At 33.3% G+C, this 15,316-nt stretch overlaps 2 long non-coding RNA genes and 1 pseudogene across 2 annotated transcripts; 1 reads left to right on the top strand and 2 right to left on the bottom strand.

The window, feature by feature from the left end:
• Positions 1 to 166: 166 nt before the first annotated feature.
• Positions 167 to 10,551, bottom strand: LOC123890777 (annotated as a pseudogene).
• LOC123910283 lies at positions 722 to 1,156 on the bottom strand. Its single transcript, XR_006810181.1, has 3 exons — positions 1,036 to 1,156; positions 888 to 960; positions 722 to 789 (listed from the first exon to the last, which is right to left on the bottom strand). It is a non-coding gene; the product is annotated as an uncharacterized LOC123910283 (long non-coding RNA).
• Positions 10,552 to 11,941: 1,390 nt separating the features above from the next.
• Positions 11,942 to 13,279, top strand: LOC123910272. Its single transcript, XR_006810179.1, has 4 exons — positions 11,942 to 12,289; positions 12,803 to 12,836; positions 12,948 to 12,952; positions 13,071 to 13,279. It is a non-coding gene; the product is annotated as an uncharacterized LOC123910272 (long non-coding RNA).
• The last annotated feature ends 2,037 nt before the right edge of the window (positions 13,280 to 15,316 follow it).

Below are 15,316 nucleotides of genomic sequence, written 5' to 3'. Positions count from 1 at the left end.
GGTGGTTGTTGTTATTGTGGTTGTGGAAACTGCCAAAAGTGATGCCCACACACCAGCGGTCTCAGTCAATGGAGTTCCGACGACAAGGAACTTCTTAGGTGTTATTCAAGACTAAAATCAAAATGAGTCATATTTGCAAGGACCAAAATCATATTTAAGCCGAACTTTAACAAAACTGATAGATTTGATTACTCATCGTCAAAACCAAAACCAACCTTCTTACAAGTGAGAAGTCATTAGAATGAACTCCACTAGATGGCAAACCAATAAGAATATCACCAGCAATAATGTTCTTTCCATCAATTATAGAATCTTTCTTCGCAATGCCAACAGCACAACCACATAGATCAAAGTCACCTTCTCTCTAGAGACCAGGCATCTTTGCAGTCTGTAAGTGTAAAATTAACTAAGTCACCCATATTATCTCTTTATCAACAACCATATTTGCAGATGGTTGGGTATATGCGTAGGAGGGAGAATTATTTAAATAAATAAATAAAAAACTAGAATATATTTCAATACCTCTCCTCCTAAAAGAGCACAATCAGATTGCTTACAGCCATCAACAATGCCTTTGATAACCTAAATAATAAGAAGAAGAAATGAAACACGGGGAGAAACACAATAAGCTCTATTTAACCAATACACCCAGAGCTCAAACCATAACATCAAATGCACATCCATTACCTTCTCAGCAACATCCACATCAAGGTGGCCAATAGAATTGTAATCAAGGAAACCCAAAGGCTTTGTCCCCGAAGTAACAACATCGTTGACACTCATCGCAACCTAAACAGAAACAAGGATGCTCATAATACAAAAAATTCAAACATCATAACACATTTCCAAAAGTTTAAAAATTAAAATTCAGTTTCCACAAAGTTCACCAGATCAATCCCAATTGTGTCAAGAATGCCAGTTTCGAGTGCAAGCATCAGCTTCGTTCCAACACCATCCATACTGGCAACAAGCAAAGGTGGGTCAAAATATAATAAAAGAAAGAACAAAACACGAGTGAAGATGAAAAAAGAGTACCGGAAGGGAAAAAACCGCCAAAGCCTCCAATCTCAGGCGCCATCTTCGCTATTCTTCGAACGAGTTTGCGAACCTGCGTTGATATCATTGCTGGCGCCACTGTACGTGAGACCTTCGTCCCCTTCTCCAGCAAACACTGTGTTCTTGCCCCTCTTCGACGTCGACATTGATAATATGCCGCTCTAACTGCCGGTTAGATAGCATAAACTGTGTCTGATTGCAGAGGAGCCATTGGACTTGCTAGAGTTAGGCTTAGCTGATGCTACTGCAATGTAACAAGATAGCCCTGTGCAAGCTCCCAGGATCATTGCTGAGACCAATACAAAGCGGTTAAGAGGAAGACTAGTGAGAGTGTGAGACTGTGAGAGAGAAAGGTATTTTGGTTTAGGTTTAAGGATTTAATTTATACCGTGTAAACAATTAAACATGCCTTTAATGAGATAACAACAAAAATAATCCATTTTTTTAAACGTACAAATAATCACAATTTAATCTAATATTATGATGAGTGACCTCTTAAGTCTTATGAATCAATTTTAGGATTTACGGAGGTGAAAGCCATGAAAGGTGCTTGTTGCGAGGAGAGTTAAATGTCAGGGCTCCTTCCTTTCCTGCCTGTGTCAAACCTTTGTCCAAACCAGAGCTCAAACCATAACATCAGATGCACATCCATTACCATCTCAGCAGCATCCACATCAAGGTGGCCAGTGGCATAGTAATCAAGGAAACCCAAAGGCTTTGTCTCCAAAGTAACAACATCATTGACACTCATCGCAACCTAAACAGAAACAATGCAAAAAATTCAAACATCATAACACATTTCCAAAAGTTTAAAAATTAAAATTCAGTTTCCACAAAGTTCACCAGATCAATCCCAATTGTGTCAAGAATGCCAGTTTCGAGTGCAAGCATCAGCTTCGTTCCAACACCATCCATACTGGCAACAAGCAAAGGTGGGTCAAAATATAATAAAAGAAAGAACAAAACACGAGTGAAGATGAAAAAAAGAGTACCTGAAGGGAAAAAACCGCCAAAGCCTCCAATCCCAGGCACCATCTGAAGGAAAATTGATACGATAAAAGCAGCGGAATTTTAAAATTTTCCTTTTGTGATCCTTACGAATGGTCGTGAATTGTGTTTAGAGTTTTACCGTTTGGTTCGAAAACTCCCTTTAAATCACGAACGGCTATCGAACACTTCGAATCACGAACAAGGTCACGAACAAGAACCTCGAACCGTCACGAACAAGGTCACCACCAAGTCACCAACGAATTTGATCACAAGCGTTAAAGGTATAACGCCTCTAGCCAGTCCACACGAACAACAACCTTCAATGGAGTGCTAGCTCCAATGGTTTGAAGGGTTAGGAGAAAGGAGGCACAAAATAAGGATTAGGGTTTTTCACAAAAACTCTAGAAAGGTGATTAGGGTTTCTCAAGAGAGGAGAGAACAAAGGCTCATGAGAATGAGTAACAAAAGTGTGTAACTGTTTCTCCTTACCACAAGGGTTCTATTTATAGAACCACTTGCCATGGCAAAATTACACTAAAGCCCTTTTAACTAAATGGGCTATAGTGGGCGCCATTCTCATGTAAATATGTCTAGTACATATTTGCACCCCCTTCTTGCTACATCATACCATATGATGTAATGCTCATTTTAATTACCATAATACCCTTATCATATTTCCTTATTTCTCCAAGGTGCACCGTACCTTACGGTGTTCCAATCTCACTAGATTGTTCTTATGTGTGTGACCCTGTAGGTTTCCGTAACATTGACAATTATAATAAATCACTATTTATTACAATAAACAGTGAGCGGTATCTAGCAACACATCACTGCTACTCAAGTTACGAGAAATTAACATGTGATCTAAACATAACCTCTTGTGATAATATCAGTGTGTATAATTACCCCTTTGCCCTTTATGTCTATATTGAACACAAAACATACTTGGTGTCATCTTTGTCCAGTTCAATATTGGGCCCATGACATTTATCCTGTTATGCAGGATTGGCAAATTCCATCTAGGTCACTACTGTCCCTCAGCATGCTTTGTGAAGTACCCATCAACTGCCTTTATGGTTATCCTGTTACGGATAACGTTAGATCAGCAACAAAGTACTTGACTCCACATCTAGGGTACAAAGTGGTTTCAGGTCTAAGGGCGGTTTACACCATTATCACCATGAGAGTAACTTATGACACTTTGCATAACTTTGCATGTAGTACTCTCATAGCGGGTCAATCCAGTATAAATATTACTCCTAATATTTATACCTACGTCAAGACTTGATAACTCCTTATCCCATGATCCATGAGATGTGATCATCAGTCTATCTTCATAATAGTCTTTATGCTTTAAGGTTATCCCCTTTACCTTAAAGCTCGACTACGGATACTTTAAGAATAGTGTCCTTATGTTTAATATTATCTCATGATTAAGTCACACTTAATTATTAAACGGACTTTCTATTCTAGGGACTTCATTATTTTGCAACCTTACAAATATAATAAAGAAATGCCATATTTAAATTCAAACTCCTAAAGCAAATACTATGAAAATAGATTGGCTCTTAGGGCTTACTCCAACAATCTCCCACTAGCACTAAAGCCAATCTAGGTTTCTCTTAATACCTATAGACTTAGTATGCCCATCACGCTTCAACTGCGCAAGAGGCTTTGTTAGTGGATAAGGAACTATTTCCTATGTTGGTATCTTACGTATCTTCCAACGTTCTATTTCGATCTCTATCGAAATATATAAGTGTCTAAGTATATTCATGAATCGTCGGTGAGATCTATTTTCAAGTGTTCTTGCAAGATTAAACTATTACCATCACTAATGTGATTAATGTGACTTGTAACACCGGAAACATATCTTTAGCTCAATCATGAGCCAAACGATCCAATCTTAAATACTCAACTTATTTAACTGAAACAAACATATTACGAAGCTTATCTTATAGCTTTCAATGCTTGTATTCAGCCATGATATACAATACATTGGTATGGAAACTTCCTTCATTATAACTTCCTTATAATGATCCTTCCCATACCTATCTATTTCAAGAAATAGGCCTTAGTTCCTTTAAGGTCCTTAGGGATATTCTTGAAGGTAAGTTAGTGTCAAACACTAATTTCAATTTTGGTACATAGGCTATTCCTAACTCTTTAGGAATTCTTGCCTAAGTGTTTCATCAAGAGTTATTTTCTTAGTCATGTCTCACATGTATAAGAAAAATGTCTTGATGATTAATATGATATCAGATATTATCACTCCCACTAAAACTTTGTATGCACAAGATTTATATTTGTCCTTCATTTGTTTTCCACAAAACTTTCAAAAGGAACAAATATTCAAATTTATTCGATCTAATCAAAGTTAGATAGGTTTGTCCTTGTTAATTTGTTTTCATAAAACTTCATAAAAGGAACAAACAATAATTTAATTTTCTGAGAACTCTATCTAATCAAAATTAGATAGCTACAAGTTATATACCTTTCTAGCATCATTTGGATCAACAAAACCCTTACGTATATGTCCAACGCATATATATGAGGTCATTCCAATTAAGGAATGCAACTTTGTTATCCATCTACCAAAACATGTAGTACAACATTTAGCAGAAGCAATCAAATATTATAAGGTATTCTTAATACCATCCATATCAGTGTTCAAAAGGAATACTCACTTTCATCGTATGAGTCTTACTCATCTTGAAGACATAACCATTATCTACATAAGGTTAGTGTATATGGATTCTGTATGAGATTTCATGGCATTTAGCTACTTCTCATAATCTAGATCGTCTTACGACCTTTTAGAAAGTCAAAGACTCATCTTCCATGAGAATCATATCACATTGCTGAGTCATGATAAAACCATACCTTGTAGCCATATGTGATATGTTAGACTTATCTTGGATTTGTGCAACTTTAAAACAATGGTTCTTCAACAACCTTGAGGAACCGGTTTGCATTCCCTTTTAAATAAATATGTTTTGTGGTACTTGAATTTATTCAAGTTCTATATCACTCCCACTGTCTCTTTTAGAGACACACTCCCACTAGAGGAATGTTTCAAACCTAGAAACAAAACAACCTTTTGTCCTTAAGAGTGATATAGGACCAATATCCCTTTCTTTAGGATATTTCCACTTATTCATTCATTCATTTGGAATTAGATTTATCTAATAAATTTTAATCCAAAATTCTCATAAAGACAAACTTGGTACTCTTACCTCCATATCGCATATGGTGTCTTTATGATCATTTTAAAAGGGAACTAATTGTGGGTGAAGATTAATTATAAGTAAAGAGATTTATAGAAAGAGTCAATATATAATTAAACTATCCTTAAATCATGTCAAACATGATGTGATAAAATAGTTATTATAGTCTTTTAATTAAGTATTTACTGATATGACTCATTCATATAACTTAAATACTTTTGTCGAGTTCTATTTTCTTCATTGTTGAATTTCTTTGACAAATTCAAAGATTTCTAATTGGTGTCATACACCTACCAACATCTAATGATTTTAATCATCAATGTTAATGAAGTAAAATAAACTCAATATACAAAATATGTTTAGTGGTCGACATACATCTCATGTATATTGTTCAAATAGGTCATGCGTTATTTTATTGACACATCGAATATTTGTACTAAACAACAATGCTCTTGATATATTTAAGGTCCAAATCATATTTGGCTCTTATCACGATTGTTATAGATAACCCTATCAAGACCATGGAACCCTAGTCCATTACTTGACTTGGAGTAATAGTATAGAAAACTTTGCTTAAATGATAGGACCATTTCTTGTCTTATTATTTAAGGCTACAATTCATATATTGTCAATACAAGATATACAATTGCTACTTCTATTACTAGATGGAATTCAATAACAATTATTGTGTTCCATTTCAAACTCGATTTTAAGTCATTGCATAAGCTCTCATTATCAATGAAACAATTTTCATTCTAGATATGGGTTGACTTAAAATTATAGCCAATGTTCTAATTCTTTAAGCATCTCTATTTTCGAAAAATTGAGATTCAACATCTTGTATCATATACTTTTGATGTAGAAATAGAAATTTTGACTTTCTATAACAATATGTGCATTATTGAAGTCTCACTTCATACTTTTGGTTTGACTCTTCCAAGAACTATTTACGTCATTTTTATTTAATGGTCTAACCATAGCCGTTCTACTTTGACAACCATTTTGTACTATTCAAATAAGAGGAATATAAATCTTATTTATATTATATCTCAAATCTTTGATAGTGCAAATTAATTCTCATTCAACTCAACAAATTCCGGTAGATATTCAAAACAATTTTGTCTATATCTATTCCATTATAATTTGTTAGATTGATCCTATGACCAACCTTTTGATCCATTGAGAAATTTATCATACTCTAAAGTTCTTTCAAAAGGATCTTACTTGAGATTAAATGATCACATCATTTATTATATATTCTATATCTAGACGTCAACTTGATGCTTCTAACAAGTATCCCTTTTCCAATCTAGTTATGGTAGGTTGTTCACAGTTTATAGTTCAAGACTTATAGTTTTCTCGCATTTGAGAACAATTCTCAATTTGTACCAATACAGAAACTCCTTTCTGAAAATCTTGTCCTTCATAAGGACAACTTAATATGTATTGTATTTCGAAATTCTAATTACAAAGATATGTAAGATATTATGACTAAATCATATTTAATTTGGTCTTTAATTAAATACGCTCTCTCACTATTTTACTCAAAACAAATGACCCTCGACATTTGATTCGGAAAATCCCGTTGGAAGATTTTCTAGTGAGAATGAGATCCATATTTCACTTCGTTTTAAGTCAGCGTTGGGCTGATTACACAAAACTTAGTTATTTAGGTAGGAAACTCCTTTCAAATTGTATCTCATACAACTCTCATATCCTTTCTATTGGGTGAATAACACTTATTCTAATCCATCACATGGAATGACCCAATACTTGCTTCTAAAGTCATATAATCTTATTATATTTTCTTTAGTTAAGTTAGACCCATTAAATAGCGATCGGATAAATAAATTACCTCACCGCAACTTATCAATATTGACAATGCACTTCGCGTTGGCAAAACCTACATTGATCGATATTGATCTTGAAGGGCGCTATTCGTTGGAAAGCAATAAAACTTAATATTAATTCCTTTGAGGGCTTTTATAATTAATTTGATCTCACTTACCACGGCTTACATACAATGACGTCACTCCATACATAACATGCATCAACATACATAATATAATAAAATGAAACAGTTATGGCCCATAGCGCATTTGTTCTCCCAAGCCAATGAGAGAACCTAATCTAACCTAAAACGATCTATACTTCTCCAAGCATGATCTCCAAGGTTGACCTCCATTGTTCTTCTTCTTCATAATATTACATAATAATATAAAAGAATACTCGTTTTACATACGAGGGAGTGGATGAGAAGAGAATATAGAGAATAGAGATAAGGCACGACACGCAGGCCGTATTTAAAAACCAAATGCAATAAAATAAATAAACTAAGGCCATAACCGATCATCAAATATAATAATAACAAACAAACTTTATTATTATTAAAGTCTCATAATTAATTAAATCCGGCGATTGATCAAATCAGGTAAGTTTGATTCAAATATTTAATTCACAATTAAATATTTCGAATCAAAATTTGCTAAAATAAATAACATTATTTTAAAGTAGAATTAAATCTTTTGACAATTCTCCAAATATGGAAAATTATTTAATCAAAACCTTTTTGAATAAAATATTTCCAAAATTGGTAATATTATCTTTTAAAACAATTTTAAAAGATATTTCTAGAGATTTGAAACGATTTCATAATTAAATATATTTGTCAAATATGGAAAATTATTTAATCAAAACCCTTTTGAATAAAATATTTCCAAAATTGATGATATTATCTTTTAAAACAATTTTAAAAGATATTTCTAGAATTTTGAAACGATTTCAAAATTAAATATATTTATCATCTACTTTTCGCATCAACACTTGATACGTTTTGCAAATCCTAATTTTAATGACACAACATTTGTGCAACCCTTTCATGCCGTCAAAATTCCTTATGACCAAATTCAATCCAATTGATCAACATGTCATTGTTTCACCATACAAATGTCGGATTCCGAAACAAATGAACACGGCTCGCTTTAATTGAATAACTTTCATAATAATTTTAACGAAATTACTAACGGTATATCACATACACCATTTTGCATTACGGTTACTTATATCATATATAAGTTTATGGCCGTTCTTGATTGTGTAACCTTAGGACAATTAACATATCGCATGCTTCACCATACAAGTGTCGGATTCCGAAGCCGTTTCAATGTTAATTACCCAATTCATACACAAAACTTACATCACATGTAAGTATTGACCGTTCTTGTTCGTGTAACCTTAGGACAATCAACATATCGCATGCTCCACCATACAAGTGTCGGATTCCGGAGCCTTTTCAATGTTAATCATCCAATTTATACACAAACAACCGTCAAATTTTAATTACTCGATTTTAATCTTTTATTAACTGTTTTAATCATATTAAAACTGAATTCATGAATTTAAACAAACATCAATTCATGGTTTCGTAAGTGGCTCTGATACCACTGAAGGAAAATTGATACGATAAAAGCAGCGGAATTTTAAAATTTTCCTTTTGTGATCCTTACGAATGGTCGTGAATTGTGTTTAGAGTTTTACCTTTTGGTTCGAAAACTCCCTTTAAATCACGAACGGCTATCGAACACTTCGAATCACGAACAAGGTCACGAACAAGAACCTCGAACCGTCACGAACAAGGTCACCACCAAGTCACCAACGAATTTGATCACAAGCGTTAAAGGTATAACGCCTCTAGCCAGTCCACACGAACAACAACCTTCAATGGAGTGCTAGCTCCAATGGTTTGAAGGGTTAGGAGAAAGGAGGCACAAAATAAGGATTAGGGTTTTTCACAAAAACTCTAGAAAGGTGATTAGGGTTTCTCAAGAGAGGAGAGAACAAAGGCTCATGAGAATGAGTAACAAAAGTGTGTAACTATTTCTCCTTACCACAAGGGTTCTATTTATAGAACCACTTGCCATGGCAAAATTACACTAAATCCCTTTTAACTAAATGGGCTATAGTGGGCGCCATTCTCATGTAAATATGTCTAGTACATATTTGCACCCCCTTCTTGCTACATCATACCATATGATGTAATGCTCATTTTAATTACCATAATACCCTTATCATATTTCCTTATTTCTCCAAGGTGCACCGTACCTTACGGTGTTCCAATCTCACTAGATTGTTCTTATGTGTGTGACCCTGTAGGTTTCCGTAACATTGACAATTATAATAAATCACTATTTATTACAATAAACAGTGAGCGGTATCTAGCAACACATCACTGCTACTCAAGTTACGAGAAATTAACATGTGATCTAAACATAACCTCTTGTGATAATATCAGTGTGTATAATTACCCCTTTGCCCTTTATGTCTATATTGAACACAAAACATACTTGGTGTCATCTTTGTCCAGTTCAATATTGGGCCCATGACATTTATCCTGTTATGCAGGATTGGCAAATTCCATCTAGGTCACTACTGTCCCTCAGCATGCTTTGTGAAGTACCCATCAACTGCCTTTATGGTTATCCTGTTACGGATAACGTTAGATCAGCAACAAAGTACTTGACTCCACATCTAGGGTACAAAGTGGTTTCAGGTCTAAGGGCGGTTTACACCATTATCACCATGAGAGTAACTTATGACACTTTGCATAACTTTGCATGTAGTACTCTCATAGCGGGTCAATCCAGTATAAATATTACTCCTAATATTTATACCTACGTCAAGACTTGATAACTCCTTATCCCATGATCCATGAGATGTGATCATCAGTCTATCTTCATAATAGTCTTTATGCTTTAAGGTTATCCCCTTTACCTTAAAGCTCGACTACGGATACTTTAAGAATAGTGTCCTTATGTTTAATATTATCTCATGATTAAGTCACACTTAATTATTAAACGGACTTTCTATTCTAGGGACTTCATTATTTTGCAACCTTACAAATATAATAAAGAAATGCCATATTTATATTCAAACTCCTAAAGCAAATACTATGAAAATAGATTGGCTCTTAGGGCTTACTCCAACACCATCTTCGCTATTCTTCGAACGAGTTCAGAACCTGCGTCGATATCAACGCCGGCACCCCTGTACGTGAGACTTTCGCCCCCTGCTCCAGCAACCACCGTGTTCTTGCCCCTCTTCGATGTCGACATTGATAATACGCCGCTGTAACCGCCGATTGGACAACATAAATCGTGTCTGATTGCATAGGAGCCATTGGACTTGATAGGGTTAGGCTTAGCTGATGCTACTGCAAGGTAACATGATAGCCCTGTGCATGCTCCCAAGATCATTGTTGAGACCAATACAAGAACTGAATAAATCAAACCAATGACGATAAGTTTCGCTCACTCAGATAGAATAAATCAAACCAAAATTAGTACATAGTTCATTCTAAAAGGTTTGTTGTTTAAGGTTTTAGCACAAAAATGAAAATAGCAATTATTGATACTACAATTTAACTATCAAGTTTTATTTTTGGTCTCTATAAAAAAAGTAGCATGTTTTGGTCGTAAAAAATTACTATGCACGAAGTTTTTGTCCCTACTGTTAAACCACCTATTTCTAGTGGGCGCCTTCTAGGGTGGTCCCCACGGTGGGCGAGTGAGCTTATGCTAAACTTGCCTGTATAATATTTTTCTAAATGTTTTTTTTTTTTTTTTACAAAACCTCTTCTCCGCAGGTTGGGTCACCCATGACCACTGCCTTCCACCGATTTTCTGCTGTCAATTAACCAATGCAGAGAAATCACCAATGTTTTAAAATAACATTTTAAGAAAAATTGTATTTAGCCAAGTTTGATTTCAACATCAACATAATGTATTTATTATGTCATGTTTAAGAATGAGTTTATTTGGATATTAATTTATAACCTCACAATCCCGCTATAGCAGAAAGCAGACATGTATTATAGCGGGGAGGGGTCTGCCGCTACACTATCCCGCTGTAGCGCCGCTATTAACATCCTAGGCTGGTGATGCATCTATTTGCAACTAGATTTAAATTATAAAGCAGGTGAAGAAATTCGTGAACTAAATTAAATTAAACCTTCATATATAATATAATAAAGGGTCCTGTTAACATGTGCACCAAGGGCACATGTTAAGCTACCTAAAAGTAGAAATATAACATTTAATGATACAAAATATTTAATGTTTAAAGAGTTGAATTCACAACTTAACATTTAATGTTTATCACATTTATCTTCTTAACATGTGTCTTTGGTGCACATGTTAACATTCTCCGGGTCCTGTTAACATGTGCACTAAGGGCACATGTTAAGCTACCTAAAAGTAGAAATATAGCATTTAATGATACAAAATATTTAATGTTTAAAGAGTTGAATTCACAACTTAACATTTAATGTTTACCACATTAATTTATCTTCTTAACATGTGCCTTTGGTCACATACTTTAACATTTCTAATGACAATCTTTTAAAATGGTTTTCACTTACTCATCATGTGAAATGCTCCATGCATATGTTGATATATCCTTGTGCAGCTTCGATGCATTCGACTCGTAGACAGCTTCATCATAGGGGCTTGTAAGGTACCTTGATTTCTTCACAGCTCTTCTACGTTCAGGGTATGTGCTATCAGAATAAAGCATGTCATGCTTATTTCTTTTCTTTGTCTTCACAGTTTCCACATTACCCAAGTCGATTATTTCATCTGGTAAGACCGACCTTAACAGAGTTGTCCTGTCAAATAAATTACATAATTGTTATTTTGCAGAATTTAATTAATATTGTTATTGTTCAGAATTTAATTAATCAATTCTAAAGTAGAATTGTCACATTGGTTGCTTCTTACTCTATAACAAATTCTGTGTCAGGTTCCAAATGCTTCTCCTCCTGCATTACTGAATCAGCAGCTTGTGTCTTCACTGAATCTGTCTTCACCGAATCATTATTATTCAACCTGAAACCATTAAAAATCATTTTGGTTTTCAGACATCACATACCAAAACCATTCTAGATCCTACAATTTATGTACTCTTTTTATAAATTGTCGATTTCAGCAAAGAGAGTGGGATAGTATTCTTTCCAGGAAGAGGTATGTATATTTTTAGTTTCTTTCGATGTTTTGTTCGAAAGTATTTAGTATAAATATAGTCAAAGGCTAAGTTATTGTGTTAACTGCGGTTGGCTCAAATAGTTGGATCTTTCGCTCACACCTGGTGTAACTTGGATAGGTCTAAAATAAAAAAGTTGGTAGGTTATACATAAATTTTATCGTAAACTTTCGATGAAGTTGGTGGTTCAGATGAAAAATATGTGGATGAGTGAGATATATGAATTTTTATGGTCTTGACCATCTAGTTTCTTAGGAAAAGGGGTACTTATAATCTGAACGAGAGGTAAGTAAAGTTTGGTCAATGATTATTTCAATCATGATTTGAACTCAGGTACTCTCAATTGATTCGAACTTTACTAAAATTCATTAATCACCTGCGTCCAACCATTTGGTTTCAACTATAGGGTATATTCAATGGTAAAATTACTCTTATTCTTCTTCAATGATTTGCTCAAAGTTTTTTTTTTTTTTTTTTCTATTTTAATTTTGCAGATCATAATGGAGATTATGTTCCCTTATATCCTAGGTAGGTAACTTTAATTATCTTACTTTTCATGTTGAATTTTTTATAGAATTAAATATTACTCCATGTTTGGTTCAATCTTGCTAACTTTCATTTTCTTTTTCCTTCTTGCAGAACAGGTTTGGCCTTCTAAATTCATATTATGATGATTATTTTTAGCACAAAAAATATGAGAAAGTAAAAAAGGTTAATGCCTCGTGTGAGGTGTGAGATTAAAATTGGTTCTATATTACGTAGGTCTTGCTAAGGGCGCAGCGGTTGGTATATCTATAGCAGGAATGTTCGGGTTTGTATTATTTGTTATCTGTATATATGTTAGATACACTAAGAAGAAGGAAGAAGAGAAAGATAAACTTCCTCAAACTTCTATGAAGCTTTCAACTCAAGATGGTAATGGTATATTTTTTCGTATTCAGATTCTTTCCAAGTTCTTATCAACTACTTATGTGAACTTCTATGAAACTTCTATGTCTGTTTATTTTTCTCAATATTGATTATATAAACAATATTAAAAAAATAAATTTAGAAAAACAAAATTGCAAAAAGGGTGATTTCAAACAGTTTTGTTCAATGTAATGATAATTATTTTGAAACTATATGCAGCATTTGCAATTTGCAATGATAACATGATTCAATAAGAGTTAAATGTCAAGAACGAAAAATCAAAACATGAATCATAAAACATACAACCAGCAACCCTAAAACAATAAATTGTGGATGAAATGAACGAACTAACCTTGTATGGAATAAAATTGACAGAGAAGCGCAAAATAATTCTTCAGTGTCAGAAAAAAAGGCGCAAGAGAAGAGAGAGGAGCGGGAATTCTGAAATTTTCTTTTATAGGGTTTGGTTCGCGGGCAGCCGGGCATAGCAAGCCAGCCTATAACTAAAATCCGTTTGTCTAATTTGGAGTGTAATGTAGAAATTTAGAATGTGACGTCGAAATTTTCGATCAAATTAATTGAATTTTTTTTTTGATAGGAAAATTAATTAATTGAAAATTTGATGGAAAGAATGAAATTACAGTATATATTAGTAATACCAACTTAAAATTTAAAATAAAAATATGAAACACAACATACAATTAAGTCTTTAATTTTACTTAGCTCATAGCTCTTTTTTATAGCTCAAAGCTTCAAACTTATCAATTTTACTTTTATTAAAAAAATTAAATATTAATTAAACATGATTATTTATATTATTTCATCACAATCACCTCTCTTCAACCCGTTAGAATATCTTCCGTCTTCTTAAATATCTTATATCCAACTACCATAGAATTTTCAGGTAGCTTCGCAAGTTTCACCATAACATATTTATTTCAGTCCTCCAGAATGGTCATATTCATCCTCGTGAAGATCACTTGCCTCCAACTATCTTTAGAGTAAAAAAATGAAAATGAAAGCCAAAACAAGAAAAAGAAAAAGAACAAGAATAAAAGCACCATCACCACGTGATCATACAGAAGCATTTTCTTGTAGTCGTTAATCCAAAACTTCACTTCAGTTATCACTTAATTAAAATAAAGCTGGTGTTCAATATATACAAAACAAAATAAAATAAAGCTTTTTTATTTACTAACAAAAAGATAAAGCTATGCTTTGCTTTCCGCATTTTAATTTAAAATCATCTTAGCCACGTTTGATTCTTCACATTAATAATAAATATTTTTTGGCATAATCAATCAATAATGAATGTATATACTTTGTTCAATCTTCTTATATAAGATTAATTAAATGGCACTTATAGAAGGAATTGAAAGGATATATAAAATCTAAGTGTTGGATATGGCTTATTTGTAACAATGAAATCATAATTCTTTCATCCATCTAACAAAAATGTGCTATACTGAATTCTACTGTCAGAAAGACATCCCACCATTTGGAAAACTTCGTTATAAACTTTTGATGTTTTCATTATTGTTTGCGTTTATTCGTTCTTATTTTCTTTTGTTACTAGTTGTTCCAACACTAAGATATATTTCTTTGCATTAAATTATTTAACTTCTCTCTTTTTGAAAGTAATTATTTAATTTTCTATAAAAAGAAGATTATTCGAATTTTAATTATTTATTTTGCAAAGTAATATAAAAAAGAAGATTCCAATTAGATGTTGATAATTTTACAACTTATGAGGTGAATATTTTATTTTAGCTTTATTTTCAGATAAGATTCTGAATATTATATGTTACTATCTACTTAATTAGCATATAGCTAGCTAATTAAGTAATATATATATATGTTAACTCATGCAGAGAGACCCAACATATTAGGTATGAGAAAAAAATTAAAAATATTGATACGGTTTCGGTGCGTACCATGATATACCAGATACGTATTAATACCTGATACGTACTCGGTATCGGTACTCTCCTTCAAATGGAGTATCCATGCTTCATAGCAGAAAGACAAAATACTAATGATTTTATTTTTATCTTTAGGATGCTGATCAGTCGCTGGAATCCTGTGTGCCGAGGGTCCAC

The sequence above is a fragment of the Trifolium pratense genome, linkage group LG1 (assembly GCF_020283565.1).
Source record: "Trifolium pratense cultivar HEN17-A07 linkage group LG1, ARS_RC_1.1, whole genome shotgun sequence".
NCBI classification, from domain to species: domain Eukaryota; kingdom Viridiplantae; phylum Streptophyta; class Magnoliopsida; order Fabales; family Fabaceae; genus Trifolium; species Trifolium pratense.
This window is presented reverse-complemented; position numbering and strand designations above follow the sequence as displayed.